Source organism: Macaca nemestrina, chromosome X (genome assembly GCF_043159975.1).
Source record: "Macaca nemestrina isolate mMacNem1 chromosome X, mMacNem.hap1, whole genome shotgun sequence".
Taxonomy (NCBI): domain Eukaryota; kingdom Metazoa; phylum Chordata; class Mammalia; order Primates; family Cercopithecidae; genus Macaca; species Macaca nemestrina.
Window position 1 is genome coordinate 57,542,701 of NC_092145.1, and position 25,005 is coordinate 57,567,705.

Below are 25,005 nucleotides of genomic sequence, written 5' to 3' on the forward strand. Positions count from 1 at the left end.
AAAAAAGACTTGTGCCTTGGTGGTCCTACACACTAAGGTCAACAGGCATCCACACTTCACTTCAGTAATGCTACTGGCACCCCACACCATCACTCACTACCCACTAGGTCCAAGACAAGTACCACATCCAAAAACCCAGCTTTGCAGCAACAAATGATGGGATGTAAGGCTTCACATCAATGTGCAACTTACTGGTGTCATCTGGTATGAGAAAACAAAGTTTCAAGTCAAAACAAACTGACGAAAAGACATGGAAGCTTTTGCAAGGCAGGATAAACATTGAGGTCAGAGCCTAAATGCAGCTTTTGACATGCACAAAACATAATTATTCTAGATTTTCTCCCTCCCTTTTTTCCTTTCTCCTTTTCTTCTTTGCCTCTACCTCCCACACCTCTCTGGATGTCTAATGTGTCCCAATATTAATGAGATAATTATAAGAAGCAATTCTGTAAAAGTTGCCACTTACATTTTCATAATGTCAACCTACAACCTTTATGAAAAAAATATCATTAGAAACAATAGCAGCAATGGCTGATCTGGACCTTTTATTTCCAACTCTCTGTATGTATGTTAAAACTAATTTAGTTAAAAAAACCAACAAACATATACACACACATATATATAATTATAAATATATGTGTGTGTGTGTGTGTGTGTATATATGTACACACACGCTCTTATACTCTGCGTGTTTTTGTGTGTGTAAATTTGGTTTCACTTATCTTCACATTCTAATGGCTAGCAATCTAATGATGATGACTTCCATGTTTGGAGTCATGTCTTCTTTTAAGTAGAGATTGAATATCACTCAATTGTTTGAAATACAACTTTTATATTTATAGTATTAAAAACTAATGGGGAAAAAGCCATGGCCTGGCCCTCATAAGGTCAGGACTCATAGCTGGCATCACATTTATGAGAAAAGGGCAAACGTTAGATATGATTGCTGCCAGAAGTGATACATTAATTTGGGTGATAGTGGACATGGTTGTATGTCCTCTTTGGAAACAGGTGGAGAAACTGGGTGCTCATGTGATATGATCTGAGAGCTCCATGAGACCCAGCCTGAATCCAATTCACTTTTCTAACTAGTCTCATTCTCCTAATACTAGTATAGTTTAGGCGAAAAAAATACAGGCTTCTCCTTCAAAAAGTCAATCGTTGACAACACATGTATTTACCTGAGATTATATGGGGGGCTTTGTTAACAAGTAGTGGCATCCCTTCCAATCTGCCTGTTATCTTTTTGGAAACCAAAGAGAGAAAAATGGAAGAGGAGGGTCTGTCTATGTATGTATACTTCTTGGGGACATTGTGCAATGAAATACAGAAAAACACACTTGATTGGAGGATGGGGTAACATGAGTTGTCATATTCTTCATCTGAGTCATTTTTCTTCATAGACTAACACATTATGGTCTAAGAATTCATTAAGGGATTCTAATGTTTGTAAACATGAGGATTAATGCAGCAATAAGCCTGAGAAATCAATCAAGGAAAAAGGAAAGGAAAAAGGAAAGGAAAAAGGAAAGGAAAAAGGAAAGGAAAAAGGAAAGGAAAAAGGAAAGGAAAAAGGAAAGGAAAAAGGAAAGGAAAAAGGAAAGGAAAAAGGAAAGGAAAAAGGAAAGGAAAAAGGAAAGGAAAAAGGAAAGGAAAAAGGAAAGGAAAGGAAAGGAAAGGAGGAAGGAAGGAAGGAAGGAAGGAAGGAAGGAAGGAAGGAAGGAAGGAAGGAGAGAGAGAGAGAGAGAGAGAGAGAGAGAGAGAGAGAGAGAGAGAGAGAGAGAGAGAGAGAGAGAGAGAGAGAGAGAGAAAGAAAGAAAGAAAGAAAGAAAGAAAGAAAGAAAGAAAGAAAGAAAGAAAATGTGCATCTTATGGAGAAAGCATGGCCAAAACAAAAGTAATATTCAAATCTTTCACCAAAAAAAAACTATAAAACCATGGCCCAGCTTAAACATGGTTCTGCAGCTTCTGAATATCAGGTTAACCAGCTCACACAGATGTCAAGGCTTTCCCTGCTGTCATATAAGAAGCTTTATGCCTTTTCTAAGCATAAATTGATTTGGCATTCATCTCAAAACCTTCCTAACTGAGTTCTGCAGTAAATGGACTAAACCCATTATAGTATTGCTTTAGAATTCATTCATGCAATCATTTATTCAGCAACGATGTACAAAGCACATCATCCACAAAATACCTGAATGTCACAAAGTTTCAGATCCACACCTAAATCTACATCATTAATTTCCTTCTTACTGAAAACTTTGTCAAGTGAAATAACTGGGAATAAGCACAGTACAGATAAAGCTTAAACACAATGTGACATGAGATAGACTGGAGGACTCAAGCCTGCATTATGTAACCTGGGAGTGTGCAAACAATCCTCTAACACAGTGAGTGAGTGCCAAAAGCACAAGGCTGTATCTTGAATATGGCATGAGGAGGTAAACTTGGGATTGAAAAAAACTGTTATAAAAGGGCCATGTCCATTATTCATTCCCCACAAGGTTAGGTGTCCATCTGTTGTGGCCTAGGGGAAGGCTGTTTCTTTCCCTATGGTGTTTCATAGGCATGTAGAGATACCAATGTTGACCTAACATTATTTACTAGTCCCTCACAGCAGGATAACATAAATGAAGTCTATGACCCTTATATACATAGTGTTACAAAATATCCCATTTTAATGCCAATTAGTAGGCTAGAAAACAAAGTAAAAGAAATCTTCTGTAATTTACAATGAGCTTTGCTTTCTCCAAAGCCCTTTGAAAGTGATGATGTGGCAGATTTACCGTCAGTGGTCAGGCATTGTTTCTAGCAAAGAGCGAGTGGAGGTCTGGGTCTACTGCAGCTTAGACTAAGGAAACCAAGAAAACTTTTTTATGTTGCTTCCAAAAATTTCCATGGAGTAGCTATTTGCATCCCAAGCACTGATGAGAGAAAGATGATTTATTTTGGACTGTTATACTGAAATCATCTCATATGGACTTAAGTTTTTTCCCCCTTGTGTCCAAAATGGTTTTATTTATGCTTTTCTCTGTGATTTTAGAAATCCTGACTTGGATATAGTTTCTTACTCACCAGAAATGACTGCAAGGTGGCAGCCAAATTAGGCTTGAGCCTAATCTCTTTGTGGGGGACAGCCAATTGCTCTACTAGTTGACTAGATTCTTTCTCCTCACTGTGACCAGAATAGTGTCTTTTGTGTGTGTGTGTGTGTGTGTGTGTGTGTGTGTGTGTGTGTGTGTATATATATGTGTATATATATATATACTGAGCTCAAACTACATATGCAGTTTGGTGTTCTACCTTTTCATTTAATATTGTATTGTAGAAATGTTCCATGTCAGTAAAATTCTGGAACATGATAGTTACGTCTTTACAAATGCCATATGTAGAAGTGGCATTGTCAGGGTATGCAAAAGTAAGTCCAAATGTATTCCAGAATAGTTGTATTAATTTAAATCCAATTGGCAATATATGAATTTGTGTATCTCATCTCTTCATTAGGTATTAATCTTTTTAAAATGTGCTAATATAAAAAGTGAAAAAATTGCATCTGATTCATTCTTTTTGCATTTATTCAAATACTAATTAGGTGGAACTTTTCATATGTCTTCCTTTCTGTACTGATCGTGTCTTTTGCCCATTTATCTATTGGGATCTTAGGTTTCTGCTTTTGTTTTTATTTTAAATGGTACATATTAGGGATACTAAACAATTGAAATATTTATTAGAAATATTTTCCTTAGTTTGTTGATTGCTTGTTGATTGTTATTTATTTTGTGTTGTAGGTTTTTAGGAACATATGGTTTCATTGTTTGTTGTTGTTTTTATGAAACTAAATCTATCAATCTTTTACACTGTGATTTGTTTCTTTGTTTTTAAGCTTAGAAAGTCCTTTTCTCTAGCCCGAGACATGTGACATTCAACTATATGAGTTCTTGCTCTTTAAGGTTTCTCTTGTTTATTTTATATTTAACTATTTAAATGATCTGTAATTCATTTTGTTATACGATGTCATGTAAGTTTGCACACCAGTTTGTTTCTTTTTTTTTCTTACAAAGAGGAGATGGGCTGTCCTCGCACTATTTGTTGAATAATCATGAAATTTCTATAATGATTCATGATAACTCCTTTATCATATATTAAATTGCTATACTAGGGTTTCTGTTCCATTGATATTGAGATTATTCCATATTTTTGTGCCAATAGCTTCTGATTTCATTATTTCAGCCTCATGATATGTTTTAATATCTGGTGGAGTTAAACCTCCATTACTTACATTTTCATTTAAACTATGTAGTTTTTAGGACACATTTTAGAACTCTACATGCTATAATCCCAAAACAACTTAAAAATAACACAGCTAGATAAACAAACCCAGTGGGTACTTGTCTAGAAGCCAATCGATTACCTCCACTTAACAATTAAATAGTTCTAGACCTATTCTAATCTCAATGACATTATAATGTGCAAACTAGAAACAGGTCATGTTGTGTAATCTGTATCCTTCATTACATGCAAATAAATCCGTGCAAAGAAAACAGAAACCTAGATTACTGTGGTAGTTCAGTTTGGTAGAAGAAATGAAAGTTATTTTAACGAGGATGGTAATGGAAAGCAATAATGTTGAAATAGTTCAGAGGCTACTGTGACTATAGACACACGTCTCCCATTAACTGTAATTGGACTTAAACACATGTAATGATAACAAAATAGACCCCTAAATGTCTTTCCAATTGGAAAATAAGCAAATGTGTTCCACCAAACAGAGTGCTTTTGTGTAGAAAATACAGTATTCTAATTGAGATGCACAGATTACTTTCACATTGATATTGTTCACGGTATGATGTTGGTATTTTTCCCATGCATAGGGATGTAGATCTGCTAGAGGTAACTTCTGTACAAAGAACGCCTTTCCTTTTCTTAGTGCTCAGCATTCGTTATGCTATTAAAGGAAAAATCTCAATAGTTGCAATGGATTTATTAATTCAGTAGCTTGTTATCAGCATGAAACTCTGCTGTGCTAGGGGAAAAACAAATTATATTTTACAAAACTGCAGTAGTGAGATTAAATCACTTTTCTATATTTCACTTTCTTCTTATCCTCCCTGCCAGGTAGTAACTCTACTCTCTATCTCTATTATGAACCTCATATTTTGCAAACTATCAAGTCTCGTACTAATATAAAGGTACATTATCAAACAAACTCAATTATAGTAACTTTAGGAAGATTGAAATACCTGATAAAAGTAAAATCACATAGTACAATAATGTTATTTCAAGGCATTAAAAACATATCCACATTAAACTACAAATGTAGAAAATATGCAATCCTTACTTTTATCTATCATAAACATGATATTTTTATAACATGTACAGCCAACCTCTTGGGGTTCTGAATGACTGGCATTTACATAATTGATAACGTGGGCATTTCAAGAAATCTTAGAAAAGAATGGTTCAGAAAAAATTACATCAGTGTATTGTTCAGTATTTCAACTGCCACAGACCTTGCTATTGATTATCTTTGGACTCAATGTCAAAGCTAGTGAATAGATTTTTTAAGATGTCCTTGGTTTTGTACATGAGCCATGCATTATGTTTGCTTCTTTACTAGAGAATGGAATTGGGTTGTAAGACAGATTTTCTCTCTATGATGTTCAAAGTCTGATGAGGATGCCTGCATAATCTAGAAAATACAGACAAAGGTGACAAATAAATACATGAAGAAAGTTAGGCAATAGTTAGTAAAGCTTCCAAGGAAGTTATATATGTGAAACTTACATTGAAGAGCAAGCTAACAGAAACCACACAAACTATAACAGAGATGCTCCAGGTGTCTATGATAGTGGCTTACACATAGCAGTTTCTAGAAACTTGTCTGTTGATTAATCATCCAATCATTACAACGAATCAGAAACTGATCCTTGAATTCACCTTCAGCTCTGCTGCTTTCATAGAGGGAATGTATTTTGACATTAATACAAGGAAAAGAAAGGCTTTCTTCTGTCTATCCATACATTGTTACTGCATAAGCTATCTGCAGGGTACCTGAACAGGCACCCTTATACGTTATTAGGGTAGAAAGGATAAATGTACCAACAACTAGAACATGAAACTAACTATATTGTCCCTTGTAGCATCATTGCATTTTAAGTACAAGGGAAGTTCAGAGTGGAGAAAAATCATATCCCTTGAGTACAGGAGTTGGGAGTCAGGGAAAACTTCATCCCAGTGAAGCCTTAAAAGATAGGGGTTTTTCAACAAGAAGAAACAGAAAGATAGCTGTTAATTTCTGATTAGTAGAAAAAGGGAGTTCTAATTCTCGAATATTGCTATTTAATGACTACATGTTTCCTATTTGCAAGGAGGGTATGAAAAGCAATGAATGTATAAAGGGAGAACCAGAATGCCTATACATATTTAACCTTTATTTTCTAAGAAAAGGAAGAAAATAATGAAATAAAACATACTGACTGGACTTGTAGTTATTAGAACTAAGACAGAGTGACAACTGTTTCAATAAACAGGTAATTTTAATTTTAATTCTATTTTTTTTTTAAATCTTGAAGCGTTTACATAGAAAACAGGAGTTCTGCTTTAAAAAGTGAGCAAAAATGGGCTCTCTGAAATCTTCCAAAAAGGTTCTATTGTTGAAGCCTAGATATCCTAGATAGTATCAAGAGTGACAGTAGAAAAGCCAATCAAGGCACAGACTGCAATAACCTGGGCCAGGAGTGTTTGGCAGGGTGAGAGCTCAAGCAGCCATTTGGGTTGGTGGAGAATAAACTAGCTGTTAAATGGCATGGTGGTTACAAGGTCAATTCATTACTACCGCCTGTCATCTCTGTGCCTTTCTACTCCATGTGTGGCATATGTGCCTATGACTAAGAATAGTAGGCATCAGCCATTTCTCTAACTTTGAGCATATGATGGACAATCCTCTGTCATTTTCTGAAGCAGTTGTTTGTGATCTGCCTGAACTTTGTTGCTGATATGCTGACTTAGAATACACTTACCTGTCACCTGCCTTTGTTTCTGAATCACTCTAAGACCATATACCTACTCTTTTTGTTTTTAACATGTGCAACCCATCTCTTGGGTCTGGGCTACGTACTTCTTGCTGATGATGGAAGTTTTAGCTTAGTCAGTCCAACTCTCTAGCTTAAGGAAGCCCAGGTACCCTTGATATGCAGGCTCGCTAGTTTCAGCAGTAAGGCAGAAATGGCAGTCCTTCATTCACCCTGCATGACGTCTCCATTTCCCAAAGAACCAGATCACAGAAATATACCATTGCCTATGATTCTGAGGAGAAAAAGATACTTAACCTACAGCTTACAATGCAAGAGTCTATAAACAGGTGCTTCCCATTAGCAGTGTTCCCCATGCTAGCCATGCTTAATTACTTAACCAGTTGTATGAACAAAGGCAACCTGTATGGTTAATATCACACACACTTTAACAACTGTCGGTGACATTGTTTTAAAATATAAATTGTCCCTTAAGGTAGGAGCCAGTCAGCAGTTGTTTTAAATATGAACAATTAGGACACAGTTAAAACACAGCTTCTCGATTCCATATTCATAATTGGCACAAGTTCCTTTGTAATTCTAGTGTCTAATGTAATCCATGCACAACCTGAATGCCAGGCTGAGCCTGTACATGAATAAAAATGGCTACTAACCTAGCAACTTGCTTCTCATATAAGACGTCTCAAAGAATCATTCCTGACATTTACATCTATTGGAACAAAGTCAGTCCTCACATTATCGGATAAATGTATAAATCTAGATCATCATACACTGATGTTTTTTGCAGCATTGTTTATACTAATGAAAATCATAAATAGCCAATATGTCAATCATGGGATTAGACAAAACAGGGAACCTACATTGAGATACTATGCAGTCAATCTAAATTGTTACATAGATCTACAGGTACTTGATAAAAAGAGGTCCATATGATAAGGTGAAAAAGGCAAGTTATAAGAGTATGTCATAATCTTATTTTTGAAAAAAATATAATTTATAACATTATAATTTTTAAAGTTTAGAGAGATATACACCAATAAAAATAGTGGCTACCTATGAATGGTGGAATGATTCTTTTTTGGTTGTTTTTTTGAGACAGAGTCTCGCTCAGCCATGCAGGCTGGAGTGCAGTGGTGTGACCTTGGCTCACTGCAACTACCGTCTCCTGGGTTCAAGCTATTCTTCCATCTCAGCCTTCCAAGTAGCTGGGATTACAGGCGCCCCCCATCATGCCTAGCTAATTTTTGTATTTTAGTAGAGACGGGGTTTCACCATGTTGGCCAGGTTGGTCTTGAACTCTTGACCTCAGGTGATCTGCCCACCTCGGCCTCCCAAAGTGCTAGGATTACAGGCATGAGCCACCGCCCCCAGCTGATTCTTTTATATATATATTTCTATAATATCTGAATTTTTGGCATTGAGCATGATTAATTTGTCAAACTAGAGAACAGAATCTAGATAGGATGTTAAATTCTCAGTCTTTAGCTACAAAGTACATACTGTTTTCAAGTTTTAGAAAGAGTAGCATAGGATCCAATACTCACTAAACTAATTCCTTGTTGATTATACCATCACTAACTACACTATAATGGAAAGAAAAAAAGGATATAAAAGAGGTGCCACTTTTCTGCCGTGTTTCAGTAAGGGCCGTGGAATGTTCCCTGATGCGGAAGTCACAGCTCACAAATTTTAGAACATGAATAAATTTGTGTCCACACAGTTATCATTTATAAAGGTATTTCATGTATCTTAGATTATAAATTCTAAAAGTTAAAGTCTTAAAAAGTGATTCTCTCTAAAAGATTGACTCTCTCCAAACAGATGGGTAAAAATCCAGAAAAAAATAGGAGGTATGTCATTACATCACCTGGAGAGAGTTTTACTTCAATGATAAAATCACATGAGACTTCAAAATTGCTTTGCAACATGATATCTATGAATGACAAATAAAAATAGAAAAAAAAAAGTCTGTCCCTTGATGGTAAAAGGTACTGACTGATTTTTAGTAAAGCATGAATTCCGGGTTAATGTTCCCTTCATAGTGCAGGCAGTGTGGGGTGGAAAGGGAAGCCTTAGCACTAAGCAATATATTCTTTCTTACCACTTATAACGATGGAGTAAAGTAAAGCTAACTGCTATGTGTAGTCTTTGAACTTATTAATGTAGACTACTAGACTCATTTGTTTCCTAACCAATTAGGCCCACTTTGCATTTATGCATTTGCAAAATGAACCTTTCTAAACACCAGTTTCCTTATTCGTAAGATGGGGATAATAATGGTACTTACACTGAAGAGTATTAACAGAACTAAATGAGATAATCTAGTACCTGGCCCATATTAATCTTCTGATAGATGTGAAGAGCATGCACACAAATCAATAAACAAGCCTTAAGCAAAAAGCTGTTTCTACTTACAACGGATAGTCACAATTTAGCGTGACAGGTCAAAGTTCTCGGTGTATGGTCATACATATGGGTTCACATCTTTGTTCTGCCACTTAAGAGCTATGTTTTTCTCATTTTAATTTCCCCTTGTGAACATAAAAATAATATTAAATACCTACCTAACAGGGTAGTTACAAAGGCTTTAGTAATGAGACAATAATGTAAAGTGACCAGAATGGCACCTGATAGAGAGAAAAAGCTTAACATTTTAAATATTGTGAGAGTCAAATTCTAAAGATTTTAACATCATGATCATATGACACTTTTCAAAGTCTAGACAGCCTCATTATGGTACTATGACATTTTTTAGTCACTTTTGGGGCAATGAGATTAGATGCAAACAGATGTTTATAGAAGTATTTTTCAGATTAGCCTATTGAAACAAAGACTTAAAAAGATCAGCCAGAAGTCAGAATTTATCAAGGTTGTAACTCTATTTCACAAGTCATCATAGGCGAGGGTATTTTTTTATGCCCTTGAGAAGCAATGAAAATCTTTCATAACTATTTATTTATTTTTCTTATTGTCATCCAGTGGGTATAGAAATGTTGCCAGACTGCTTTCTATTACTTCGCTGCTTTAGGATTCCAGTTGTCTGGACAGATTTGTTCCTTAGGGTAGAAAGAGATTACTTCTAGAGGTTCCAGCCTGGCTTGAATGATGCATCTAGTAAAACCGGTCACTCATTTTTTTTTTTTTCTAGGACAGCAGATTTACCAGGCAACCTGCTGAAATTTAATTCAGTGTTCTGAGTAGACTTATGCACTCGAAAGAGGAGGAGCCTTGCTGTCATAAGCAGAGTCTGTTCCAATGTCAGGCATATTTCCCTCTGTCCAAAAACTGGCCTGCAATTTATTTCAACCATCTTTTCTTGAACATTGACTATGTGCCTGGCACAGTGCTAGAGGGATACAGAGATAAATGAGCCAGTCTTTCAAGGCAGGTACTATGCAGTGATCAGTGATTGTGGCCTTTTGGTTTAAAAATTAGTCTAATGGAAATGTATTAAGGCTCTCTCTGTACTCTTCTATATAATTCTCAGCGAGTCAGTTTGAGAACTTAGATTATATTGGATCCCCTGATACCAAAATGAATTGTCTCAGTACTTTGCCTCATGGTGTTCTCTCTCAAATGGAGTTAGCATACAAAGATAATAAGAAGAGAGTTATAGTGAGTGCTATGATGAGGGGTATACTGTTCAGGAGTACAGAAATTAAATACTCAGCCAAGCCTTAGGGGAAGCATCTTTGGGAAGAGTTTCTAGAGAAGGCAATATTGTCGTAGATTCTAAAAAAGGATATGGATGAATTATCCTGGAAGAAAAGTATATTCCAGGAAAAGGAGATGCTGTGAGGAAAGGAAGAGAAAATATGAGGGAAAAAATGTGTGTGTTAAGACGACAAACAAAATCAGTATTGATTAAAAGCAGGGGATGATGGTTAGAACACAGATTGGGCTTCTGTGCCATTTTAAGGCTCTTAAACTTCAGATACGCAATAGGGAGTGAAATGGTAAGATAGTTCAATTTGGTGATCATGCAGTAGGTGAACTTTAAAAGGACAAGACAAAAATTAGGGATTAATTGGACATGGAGGACAGAAAAGGAGTCCAAGATCACTCTAAAATTCCCAGCCTATATGTTTGGGAGAATGGTGGTTCTATCATCTAAGAATACATAGGAGAAAAAGGTGCATTCCAGGTGATGATGAGTTCAGTTTGGGATTTGTCAATTTGGATGCCTTTGAAACATCTGGGTGAACCTGCCCAGAAGGCTGTTGCAAATATTACAAGACCAAGGTTCAGGGGAGAGGCCTGGAAAGAGTGAGAGAGATTTAGGTAATAGATGGTAGATGGTAATGAAAGCCATTATTCAGGAATATACATACAGTGAGAAGAGCAGTGGGCTAATGATCAAATCCTGGGAAACAGTGACATTTAAGAGATAAGTATAGGAAGAAGAGTCCATGAAACAAAACAGTAAATATTCAGAGAGGCATAGAAAGAACCATTAGAGTACACGTTATGGAATTCAGGGGAGTAGATATTTTGAAAAATGGAATAAGCAATAATATATGTTGTAGAAAGATGCAGTAAAATAAAGACAAACGATCAGACTTAGAAATATGAAGGTCATTAGAGACCTTAATGAGAGTAATTTCAGTTTGAAATAAGGGGAGCAGAAGCCAGATTGCAGAAGGTTGAGGAGTAAGTGGAGGCAATGAATATAACTTACACTTGGATTTCCCATGACCCTAAAAGGGGTGATATTTTCTTAGAGTGCAAACAGTTGCCTCAGGTCATTGTGCCTGATGTACCCAACACCACTTCTAGCTGAAACCATCACCCTCATAGTTTTTTTTGTTGTTGTTGTTTAGGAAAGCAGTACTAAATAGGCTTTTCCCCCGTCAACAGTGGCCAATGAAGGGACCATTGTGGACATCTGTTTCCTTTAGGGGCAGTCAATTCATAGGTAACATAGGCATGATCTGGGATGAAAGACACTACTCAAGAGGGAAATAAGCCAGTTTAAAGATAAATAGAAAAGAATGAACAGACACACAGAAGAAAGTAAAATTCATTTTGTTTCTTAAGGGGTCAGGAGTAAGTTTCTGTTCTAAAAGAGCCCAGTGTAACAAATATATTAATTACAAGATGTAATTCCCAATGTTGCAGTCAATTTCATTAAAAAAAAAAAAAAGTCAGTGGAGCTCACTAGGGCATTATTTCTTAAAGCAGGGTATATTTACAGTTTTGTGTTTTTTCATTTTATGGTACAGTAAAAAGTGTTTACATAAGGATATCCTGCATCATCACCTTATAAGTAAATAGCGTATTGATCACTGATATACAAAAAGGCTTATATATATATTTGCTTTTATATTACATAAAAGCCAAGCAACATCATTGTGCACTGTACTAATGAAGGTGTCACAACAATTTGAAGAGAGAAAATTTTTCAGAGAGTTGAGTCATCACAGGGTGCAATGCTCTTTCACACAACAGTCTAGGCAAGCTGGACATATGAGAACTGTGACATAACAGTCAGTACCATCTTCAGGATGTGAGCAGTTGTACTATAAGGATGTAATTTTTGGGGACCAACTTGCAATTGTTCATTAGCTATAAATTGAGTGGGAAATATGTACTGAATAATTTTTTGCTTCCTGATTGCAGCAGTAAATGGATTAAATATCCATGTTACATAGATTCCAATCCTAGCCTTCTCTTCATGTGAGCAACACAGCTTTACAAGGTTATGGAGCAGACATCCTATTAAAACTGGAATTTCAGAGTTGCTCACTACCAAAATTTTCATTCGGTATGGAGTCTGATGGTCGTGAATTCTATCACAAAATGTTGACTGAAGGTACTAGTACCATTTTGTTCAGCCTACTTATACAACAGGGATGCTCTGCATTCGTAATGATAAGGTCAAAAAAATGTACAAGTGGATCTGAAGCTCTACTATTAAATCTAGCATCAGTAGGCACATTAAGTGAACATTACCTTTAGTTTTATCTGTTTTATTAAAATTCTTACAGCATATAGAGTTTGTGCCTATTTTTATATTTAAGCAACAATATATTAAAAGTAAGCCTAAGTCAATTACTGGAGACCCGAAAGTATTAGGTTCTCATTAAAATGTATCCACAGATTCCTTTTACTACACCTAAAATTTGAGAAACAACGCATTGGGTAGACTAATCACTATACTCAGGCTTTCTTCCCTTCTAGTCAATCTGTAATCCAGCTTTGAAAACAGCCTTCTCAAAGAGACCTTACTCCCCAGCTCAAAAGGCTGTAGTGGATTTAAAACAAGACTAATCTGGTTCAATCCTAATTTGAAGTGGTGAGGAAAAGACAAAACAACAATAAAAATTGTAACAAGTTAACTTTCAGAGGACTCAGATTAAAATTCACTGCAAGAGAAGACATGTGAAGATAAAAGTGAACAGATCCACACTAAAGGAAGTAGCTCCAGAAGATTAGAATATATGTGTAATAAATTTGGCCCAAAAATTTGTGGCAGCTAAAAAAGTACAGGAGAGATTTGTGGAGTATATATTTTCTGGGTTTTAAAAATTGTTTTTACACAGATCCCACTCTGTCCAATCAGATTTTCTCCCATTCTCTACTATTCCCCTTTGAATCTAGTTAGGTTGGCTTCACAACTGTTCCACAAACACATCTATACATATTCCAGATTTGTGCTTATGTACCCACTCTGCCTTCTCCTTCCCCACCATTCAAGACTACTCATCCTTCAAAGCCCAACTCAAATCCCACCTTCCCGATCCCTCTAGCCTTCACTGATCTTTCTCTCTTCTCGACTCCAATAGCACAAACTTAGCTTGTTTCACACAATTCAGCTTTCAATTACAGCCAATTTCATACTGCTCACTATCATTTCAGATACTGCCTTTCTAAGAGGACAGTTCTGGGATGGCAGAGAATGAGTCTCTTCTACCTCTTTATTAGCTTTCTCAATATTAAATAGCCATGTAGTCAAGACATGTTGATTCTTTCTCTGAATAAAACTTTTACAAGGATTTATAGACATATAAATATGTCATTTGTTCCCATATATACATATTCGTGCAGGACGATAAATAGTTTGCAAACTATCTTTTCAATCCGTTATTTTACTCTGGATCTAACTGTGAATCTTTAAAGCTGCTTCTAGAGATGGCTTTCTGTTCTTAGGGGTGTTGAAGGAAAACGTTAATATGTATGGTTAGATTGTGAAGTAGTACAGAAAATGACATTTAGCAGCCCTGAGAGCTCCAGTATTAACCACAGAAAAAACAGACAATGACTTGAAGTGAAAGATACTTCCTTAGAAGACTTTCTTCTGACCAACCACATTATAATCTTATTCTGAGATGGCCTATTTTATCTTATTCTGAATATTTGTCACAAAACATAATAACCATAAATATCAAAAATTCAAGACCAAGGCAGAATTTGTATGTATTGTTTCTAAAAGATGCCCTGTCAGGATTATTTAATTACCTTTTGAAAGACAGTCAAATAGGAGATATGACTTTCTTATGGATTAGAAAAACTATATGATCTAGAAAAAATACAATTTCTATAAGTATAAAAATTTTATACTATATAAATAAATTCATTCTTTAGTAATAAGTAGAGTGAAATTCTATTGAAAATACAGCATATGTTGCATGATTACTTTCTTTACGAATTGGCCTATCCTGAATCAATATCACATTCTGCAGTTACTATTAAGATTTTTTTTCTTTCAGTCTTCATTTTCCTTGACCTCTCTGTAGCACATGACACTGTTGACAATTATTCTTTTCATGAAACTCTCTTTTCTTTGAGCTTGTATATTATTATTCTTTCTTAATTCTCAAACTACTTCTTCAATCCTTCACTGTTTCTAAGCTACTATCCTTTTCTTGGAGAATTTGGTAAGTAGCAAAATTTCTTGAGCTTGTCTTGCAGGAGCACAGAGAAGAAAACACTTTGTTACAATCCCCTTAGTTTGCAACAAAACTGGCTTACAGTCTGAGACAAGTTGGAACCCATTAATGTGTCCATCTGCAGTCTACACAGAATAGACTTGCACTCCTGGTGAGTGATCTTTTGATGTCAAAGGGCCAAAATCTCCACCCTCAGATCATGCTAATGCTGCCATTTTCTGAACATGCGACCCATGAAGAAGCATGCATGGTCAATAGCTCATGCCCAAGGGACTTTCCAACCCCCCTTTCCTTAGAGTCAATCACTGTCCAGCCCCCAAATCCCAGCCTCAAAATCTCTCCCTTAAATCCATCCATGGCTACAAGGCTGGTATGGGAGACAGCTTTGAACCAGACTCCTATCACCTTGCTTGGCTGCCTAGCAATAAACTTTCTCACTGCAAGATCCCTATTGAATTTCTCCTGTCTCTAGCCTCACCCTTACCCTATCAACCTTCCATATCGTTAGAAGATAATCACTCTACAGTGTGTACCTAGCCAGGTTACCATAAGGTTAAGCCTGAAATGGCTCCTTATCACCCATGCAGTGCTTTGGTGTTTGGCTTTCCATTGCTTGTGTGCAAACAGACACAGTTTGGTTTGGTCACAATGTGTTAGTAATTTTCAGCACTTTATTCTTTGCCCTTTCCCATGTTTTAACTCTATATACGAGCTACTTCCCAGGAGTATGCTCATCCAATTGTCAAACTTCAACTACTCTAACTGTTCTATCTCCTGCATGCTAACGGGTCTCAATTCTGCATTTCTCAGGCTCTAAGCTACAGCTTCAATCACCTTCTCAATATTTCTCCTGATTGTTCCAAAGCTACCTCACACTGCAGATCCAAATTAAACTGATTTCCTTTCCTTTCATCCTATTCCCTCCTTTTTATATATCCTAATTTTGATTATTAGAGTCATGTTGTAAGTTGAATTCTGTCCCCTGAAATTCATATATTGGATCTCTGAAGCTCTAGTACAGCAGAATGAGGTAACCTTATTTGGAGATAGGGTCTTTACGGAGGTAACCAAGTTAAAATGAAGTCATTGGGGTGGGCTTCTAATCCCTTATGACTAGTGTCCCTAGAAAAAGGAAACATTTGGAGACAAACGCACACTAAGAGAGGATGCCATGTGAAAATGAAAGCAGAGATCAACATGATGCTTCTACCAGCCAAAGAATGCCAAACATTGCCAGAAAAGCACTAGGAGCTAGGAGAGAGGCCTGGGCCATATCATTCCCTAACACCTTCACAGGGAGCAGGGCACAGCCAACCCCTTGATCTTGGATTTTTAGCCTCTAGAACTGTGAGACAATAAATTTCGATGGCTTAAGCTACTTAGTTTGTGGTGCTTTGTCACAGCAGCCCTAATAAAATTACTACAGCTATCATATACCAATCATAAAATAAATCAATAAATCATCCAATAATTCTTCCCTTTTTTATCCTCATATCCAGTTGCTCAATAAGTTCAGTCAATTCTAAGCCCTGAATCATTTTTGGATCTATTTATTCTGCATTATCTCCACTGTCACTGCTCTAGTGCAGGCCTTATGCTTCTGTTGCTTAGGCTCTTATAATACATCCCTATTGAATTTCTCCTGTCTCTAGGCTCACCCTTACCCTATCAACCTTCCATATCGTTAGAAGATAATCATTCTACAATGTATATCTAGCCATGCTACCATAAGGTAAAGCCTGAAATGGCTCCTTGTCACCCATGCAGTAAAATAATCGAACTAATTGTACATGGCCTATCATGAGTATTCATCTTTCCAGCCTCTCATACCTATGTTTCCAGCAATGTTGAACAGTTGGCTCTTCCTTGAATATACTGTGTTCTCCTATTGCCTCCATAAATGCTATTCCCTTTCTTGCATCATGCGTCTCTTCCTTTTTCTTTTCCTACCCAAGAAACTGCTACTCATCTGTTAAGATTCAGCTTGAGCTTTATACTACGATTGTTCCTGCGCGTTCTGTCTTCCCCCATTTTACCATGAGCTCTGGAAAGACAGCAACTGTAATTTGAATCTTTTTTTTTTTTTTTGATACCTGTAATATAAGAGACATTTGGCAAATGATTTTTGAATTCCCCAAAGAAAATAAAAATATTAGAGCACAATATTCATTTGAATGAATATGTTCATGTGTATTAGAAGTATTCTTTAGGTAAGTGAATTCAGCTTTGATTGCCTTTTTTGATAAAGAAAGCTGGTCGGATCTGTATTTCGTAGTTGTTCAAGGTAAATTGCAAATCGTTTCATTTTCCTGTGTGCTTTGAATCCTCCAATGAGGGAGTTCTATTGGACATAGGTCAGTTCAATGGTCAGTTTAGGGTAGAATTAAATTCATAGTTCCACTCTTTAGATCTTTACTTTTTTTTAGATTGGTCAACTCTCTGTAGATATCTTACAGGAGAATCAAAGGCAGTCAGTTTGTTGTTACAGTCATAGAGTGACATAGGAGAAATGAAACAGTGCATTATTACACAATGCTTAATTGCTACTTTCTACTTCAATAACCAAAATCATGCCTGATGGGCGGGCGCGGTGGCTAATGCCTGTAATCCCAGCACTTTGGGAGGCCGAGGCAGGCAGATCACCTGAGGTCAGGAGTTCAAGACCAGCCTGGCCAACATGGTGAAACCCCGTCTCTACTAAAAATACAAACATTAGCAGGGTGTGGTGGCAGCCACCTGTAATCCCATCTACTTGGGAGGCTGAGACTGAGGCTGGAGAATCACTTGAACCCAGGAGGCAGCAGTTGCAGTGAGCCAAGATCACACCATTGCACTCCAGCCTGGGCAACAAGAGTGAAACTCCATCTCAAAAAAAAAAAAAGAATCATGCTTGATACCATTTTATTTTATGAAGAAAAAGGATTAAGTGACCTTCATTTCTAGTCTGTTGCATAGACTAACCAAACTCCCCCTCTCCCCAAACTATCCAGTGAGTTTAGTCATCTCCTATTATTGCTTCCAGGTGGCAAACGCTTGAGAGTATCTTTATTATCCTTAAATGGTAAGAAAAACATTCCTGGAAATACATCTCTCCCTTTTCTTCCTCCCTAGGTAGGGATAGGGCACCAACATACATGCACAGAGCTTAGTTAACACATCACACACACACACACTCACAAAAAAAACATATTGCCAAAAAATATACAGTGCTTTCTTGTGAAAACAGTAGCAAGTCCCTTTGGACCACAGCATTGAAACCGTTCCACTAAACCTTTAATGTGAATTTGCTCAATGGGACTGGGCATACCGGTGTAGAACAATTATTAGATTTGATATCTGAATGAGCTCAGGTTCCCATTAGAGCTTGACTGCTTCAATGACCCCATTATTTTGCTTCCACTGCTCCCCGAACTGATCAACTTAATTATTCTGACTAACGAAACATTTAGGACATGAATTTCTGATTTGGTTTAAACCATATGGGACATCTAAAAGTGCTCACTTAAAAAAAAAATCACAATACAGAAGAAATGACTATGAAGATATGTTAGAAGCTTAAAAGTAGGGCAGGGCCAAAATCCATGCCGGGCACACAGATACTGTACTTTCCTGGAATGGTACTTCTGTTTGGATGACTCCTTGGTACCTGTTATACCTTAGCAATTTTACTCTTTCCCTGGAACACTCAAAATAGAAATAATTAATTTAGTAGAGAGGGGAGGGCATAGAAGAGGTTCAAGTAAAATCTTGTGTTCTCTGCCATAATACACTTGGATCTTTAAAAGAGTTAATGTTCAGAAGGGCAAATAAAATGCTTTGCAGAGCAAGCCAATTACAGAGATTCTTTGGCAAAGAGAATAAAGAGAAAGAAAAGTCAGAAAATGGGACAAGCTTTTGAGTTGATGTGTAAGAAATATGGCCTTTTGTAAGTGGAAAGTTAAGGCCAAATTGTATTTCTTATTAAAAAGCATTATCACCTTTAAAATTTTAGATTTTGGCATTAACTGTGGCTGAAGTGGCATAACAGCAAGCTTATGTATGGAGGTCAGAAAAGACTATTTTGAAACAGAAATATACTGATCTTGATGTTACAGTTGCTTCATAATTGGTTTCCTTAAAAGCAGCTCCAACATTATGGGTATTTAACATAATTACCCCTTATTTCAGTTTATATTAATGATTATTGAAAAGTTATATGTTTATCTACAGGAAAAGAAGGCATTAAAATATTACTTGTCTGTGCAGTTTTACAGATGCTGGTTTACTTCTCATCAGTGAATACATTTGTCTTTAAAAAGAATGAAACTGACATCAAAATGGTCCCCCTTGCTCCTTGCCTCCCTTCACTAATGATACATAACGGCTGCTGAGCCTGCAATAAACGTGTTTGTGTCCAGTCATATTCCCATCATTTTACAATCCAATCTGATTCCTTGAAAAAAAAAAAAAAAAAAAAAAGGAAGTCACAGGAGACTAGCACAAGTTCCTGCTTCAAGGCATTCTCTGACATCAGCCTTCACTTCGTACTTCTGCTCAAAGTACCTGATTTGACAAAGTGCACAGAAAGTCAGAAGACAAGCCTCTTCACCTCCTCTCCAAAACTGTCTGACAGGAGTCAACAATGATTCTTTCACAAAGCTACAATCTAACAGTTTTAGATGAAAGTCCAAGGGGAAACTTTCTAGCTATACCTTACAATATTTTATTAAAGAAGGGTGTAAAAATGCATTTGCCTCAGTGGGGCTATTTTCCTCCTCTGGTTCAACTCAATCCATTTTAACAGTTGGCAGTTTAAATAACAGAAGTTACAGGCTGCCATGCACAGACGCTTTGCATGCCATATGAAAGCAAAGGATTCAGAGATGGAAGCAAAAACGGAAAGATGAAAAAAAAAAGCAGCCTCTATTCTATAAAAGAATTTCTTTAATAACAGCAGCTAGGTAAAATTTCTTTGAGCTTGTGTCCTTCTCCTACTGTTTTATATAAAGCAGCTACCATACTTGTCTTCCTAGGCTACATCTGACAGACTGTCAAAAGCAAACAACTTTTCCCCTTATATTGCAATAATCACCGACTGTATTTTTAATGTACTCAAAACAAATTTTCTTATTATACAATAACAGTGACAATCCTCCCTGTATTCCCAATGTAAAATGATATAGTTTAAATATGATAATCATAAAAGCAGCCTATCCATAACTACTATTTTTAGGTTAAATAAAATATCAACATTTTTTATTCATGTTTAGGTTAATGTCTGCAATTCAGCTGTTTGCAATATTTACATGCAATTGAATATATTATGAGAAAACTTGAAAAAAGCAAAAGAGCCAAGTTTAAGACTGGTTCTTTCTTCAGTGGCTTTTCATCCTTACTGGCCACCTATTATTACCTTCATCATATAACATTAAAGAAAAAACAGAGACTTGCTGTTAGCTGGCTGATCCCATTATTACCAATGTCTCCATGCCCACCAACTGCGACTTACTCGGTTTTGAACTTGAGCTATATTATCATTTAGAATCAAAGTATGTATATTTTTATAAAATGTGCTGTGGTTACAAGGATTAATAGATACAACATAATTCATAATCTAAATTCTGACACATCCAGATTAAAAATTGATCAGTATAGAGGAAGAGGAGGGATTAGGTTCTGTCCTTGCATTTTGATATACGTAAGCCAACTAAATATAACCTTGTGCATATAAACTAACTTTGGTAGCAATGGCGATGTCTGTATTATTAAAGGCCAATGATAAGCACATCTTCTGTAGGCCAGATATAAGGGTTTTCTCTTAGGAGAAATAGCTCAGAAATAATTCATATATAAGAAAATACATAAAGTGTCTTCCTGTTGAACAGTGAGAAGCAACTCCACTCCTGCTTGGCATCCCCCATTTTAGATTCCCTGGCTTTATTTATTTATTTATTTATTTTTTATTTTTATTTTTTTTGAGACGGAGTCTCACGCTGTTGCCCAGGCTGGAGTGCAGTGGCGCGATCTCGGCTCACTGCAAGCTCCGCCTCCTGGGTTCACGCCATTCTCCTGCCTCAGCCTCCTGAGTAGCTAGGACTACAGGCGCCCGCCACCGCGCCCGGCTAATTTTTTGTATTTTTAGTAGAGACGGGGTTTCACTGTGGTCTCGATCTCCTGACCTTGTGATCCGCCCGCCTCGGCCTCCCAAAGTGCTGGGATTACAGGCTTGAGCCACCGCGCCCGGCCAGATTCCCTGGCTTTAAAGCACACTAGAGAGAAGATTAACTGATATTTTGCATCAAATGACTACCTTCCCTAAGAATCTCCAGCTTCTATAGCATTTTTTAATGCACTATCACATTATGCATTCTGAGATTTGGTACAGTTTGTTCTCTCTTTGTCTATCATTTACAAGAGAGTGAAAGCTAGTCACAATTTCAGCATAAACCTGAAGACTGATGATCCCCACACTTTTTCTTTTCTTGGACTAAATATTTCCAAATTCATTCATCTCTCATCATAGAGTCAAGCAGAAAGGAGTTTAGATACCACAGCATTTCTCAATTCATGCACATTAATATAGTGTTTTAAAAAATATATATGTAAAACATTTATACAAAGACCAGAGAAGAACGAACACATTATATATATGTGTGTGTGTGTGTGTGTATACATACACATATATGGCCTAATCATAAGGCCTTCTAATCTATATCTATATATTTTATATATAATATATAATATATATTATCTATAGATTTAGATAGATCTAATATATATAGATCTAATATATAGATATGGATCTATAGAAGGCCTTATGATTTAGAAGGCCATATGTGTATATGTATAGATATATATGCATATAGATAGATATATATAATCTTTATAATATCTATATAATCTATAATATATAATATAATCTTTATAATATAATCTATAATATATAATCTAATCTAATCTATATATAGCTATATATCTATATAATATAATCTATATATAGATATATATTATCTATATATATATTAGAAGGCCTTATGAACTTGTATAATAGTTTGAGGATAATCAATGGAACATAGAATTTTAGAGCTGACAGGAAATTTATGAATTATTTAATTGAAGTCCAATCCTTCATTTTAATAGACAATGACACTAAGTTCCAGAGAAGAGATCTAACTTGTCATAAATAGTGTACACAACAAAGATATGAAACCGAGAGGCTTCAGTCAGAGAATGGGACATAAGGTAATGAACCACATAACTATAATTACTCTATCATTCATTTATTGGATAATGATATGATTAAGCTTTGATAGATTATATATTTATGAAGAAAGATAGCAATAGCATGATAGACCATGATCATCTGGCGATCCCATATAATCATCACTCTATAGAAGTAATTAGGGAATAGCAGTAAGTTTGAAACTTTTGCAATTTTATAATAATATAACATTCAGGAATTCAGTTCTTTGGTAAGGAAAAGGTCACTGAATCCTATAATCTGAATTTTGATGGGCCTAAGCCATATTTATGTCACACATTATCCACGAAGTCCTTAAGTACACATTTATATAAAGATCAGAGAAGAACTGAACACAATTATGTGGACTAGCACCTTGGAGAGATGAACTTTGGGATGGATGGATGGATGGCTATGGCTATACATATACACACATGCATATATATTTATATGTAGGTATAGACATATATATTTGATGTTTGACACATCTTTATTAAAAGGTATAAGACATAGTTAAGATTGAAAAGTGAAAATCTCTTCTGATAAATGCAAGTTAGAAAATCCATCTGTACTGCCCTCTCTGGTAACTTCATCATGGTCCACATTGTTGATGGAAGAAGCTCAAAGCTGTTGGTATCATGTTAATGTTCACTGTCATTGCTTTGGTCAATCTTTATCCTTACCTTAATTTTATTTATTTATTTTTTTTTGTTTTTGTTTTTTTTTGAGACGGAGTCTCGCTCTGTCGCCCAGGCTGGAGTGCAGTGGCCGGATCTCAGCTCACTGCAAGCTCCGCCTCCCGGGTTTAGGCCATTCTCCTGCCTCAGCCTCCCGAGTAGCTGGGACTACAGGCGCCCGCCACCTCGCCCGGCTAATTTTTTGTATTTTTAGTAGAGACGGGGTTTCACCATGTTAGCCAGGATGGTCTCGATCTCCTGACCTTGTGATCCGCCCGTCTCGGCCTCCCAAAGTGCTGGGATTACAGGCTTGAGCCACCGCGCCCGGCAATTTTATTTATATACGGTATGTGTTTTAGCATTCCAGACACTGTCTGCTGGGTTTTACAGTAAGCTGGGTATTTTAATTTAGGTTGATTGGTAATAAAATACCATTCAAAGCCAACTGTCAGGTGAACAAGTTAAATGAAAGCTCTGTCTCATAAAGTCTCTGTTTCCAATTATTCTCTGGAATTTACATGAGCAAAACGTCATCAATAGAGGTCTTTAGAACTCGACAAGAAAGCTATACCTTTTTGCATCTATTCTTTCTGCCACCTACTATCAGGGATCTCTTTGCTATAAAATACTGTTCCCTTCACTGATTTCAACTCTATAATTCTTTTGCTGAACAATTATCTCCTCATCTAGCTTTCTTACTCATGCAAGCTACAAACATAGTGTGTCTAGAGTAAAAGGAGATAAATGTTTATGCATACATGGGTTATAGAAAGGAATCACATTATGGCCACATTTCCCATTTCTAGGAAATTTCCTTTTTCCTCCCTGATGTTTTCCTTTCCTTTTGTTACACAAGACAGTTTTCCAGTTAATCTTTCTAGAGATTCATACCAGCAGCTATTTGACCCCCACCTTAAAATATTGGTTATCATGTGGTGCACACTTCCAATATCAATATTTAAGCAATCATACAGAAGCTAGTATTGCGGTCATCCCAATGCAGTATTCATAATGTTATGTGATGAGTCAGAAAACTTTCTCAGAGTTCATATCTTATTGTACCAATTACCCCTTGATGCTTCTTCCACTTTACAGTCCTTCTATTTTGTTATTTATGATTTTCCAAAAACTGTCCCTGTTTGTGTTATCTGTAGTATCATGTCACAATACATTACTTTCCAAGTGTTATTGGTCAGCATGCCAATACCATGCTCCCCTTTAAATAAAACCTCAAACGGTTTTATCAGCTCCTAACTTTTATTTAATTGAAATTATTAAAGTAGTAGACAATCTTGCTTCATGTTTGGATTCTACTCAAATTGTTTGTATAATTTTGAATTGCTTTGTATAAAAATTTCCAATCACTCTTTTTTTTTTTTTTTTTTTTTTTTTTTTTTTTTTAAGATGGAGTCTTGCTCTGTCGCCCAGGCTGGCATGCATTGGTGTGATCTCTGCTCATTGCAACTTCCACCTCCTGGGTTCAAGCGATTCTCCTGCCTCAGCCTCCTGAGTAGCTGGGATTACAGGCACGCACCACCACACCTGGCTAATTTTTGTACTTTTTAGTAGAGATGGGGTTTCACCAAGTTGGTCACGCTGGTCTCAAACTCCCAACCTCAGGTGATCCGCCCACCTCGGCCTCCCTCCAACCACTCTTATAAACAAATTTTATATCAACAATATACAGTTTTTTAAATGAGGAAAAAAGCAACACACTTATCTTTTTAAAAAGATCTTTCTTAAAAATATGCTGATTCCTACACATTTATTTTATATATTTAAAACTATACTATTCTCCATAACACACTGAGACTAGCCACTTAAAAGGCACAATGGAACAAGGGAAGGACCCCTGTCCTGGGCTCGGAAGAGGACTGCCTACTGAACGGATGCTTAGTTTTGTCATGTCAGAATAGGGATAATATTTCAGACTTCAGATGGTTACTACCAAGATCAAGTGAAGTCCCCTTTGTAAAGTACCAGGCAAAGATCTGTGGTACATAGTAGATCTTCAGTTCATTCAGTGTATTAGCTGCATATAAATCTGAACCTTAGCTGCCTGGACTTAATAGACACATCTCAATGTACCAACTATTAACTGACAGGTAAAGGTCAAGAAAGAGCTATTGAGTAGCTATTGAAAGGCAGGGAGGCAGAATAAATAAGGCAATCACAGGTTTAAACTTTCT

The 25,005-nt window shown here is 36.4% G+C and overlaps 1 protein-coding gene across 4 annotated transcripts in view; it reads right to left on the bottom strand.

Moving 5' to 3' along the window:
- LOC105497495 (diaphanous related formin 2) overlaps positions 1-25,005 on the bottom strand; it is a 919,069-nt gene that overhangs the window by 7,376 nt on the left and 886,688 nt on the right. The window lies entirely within an intron of this gene.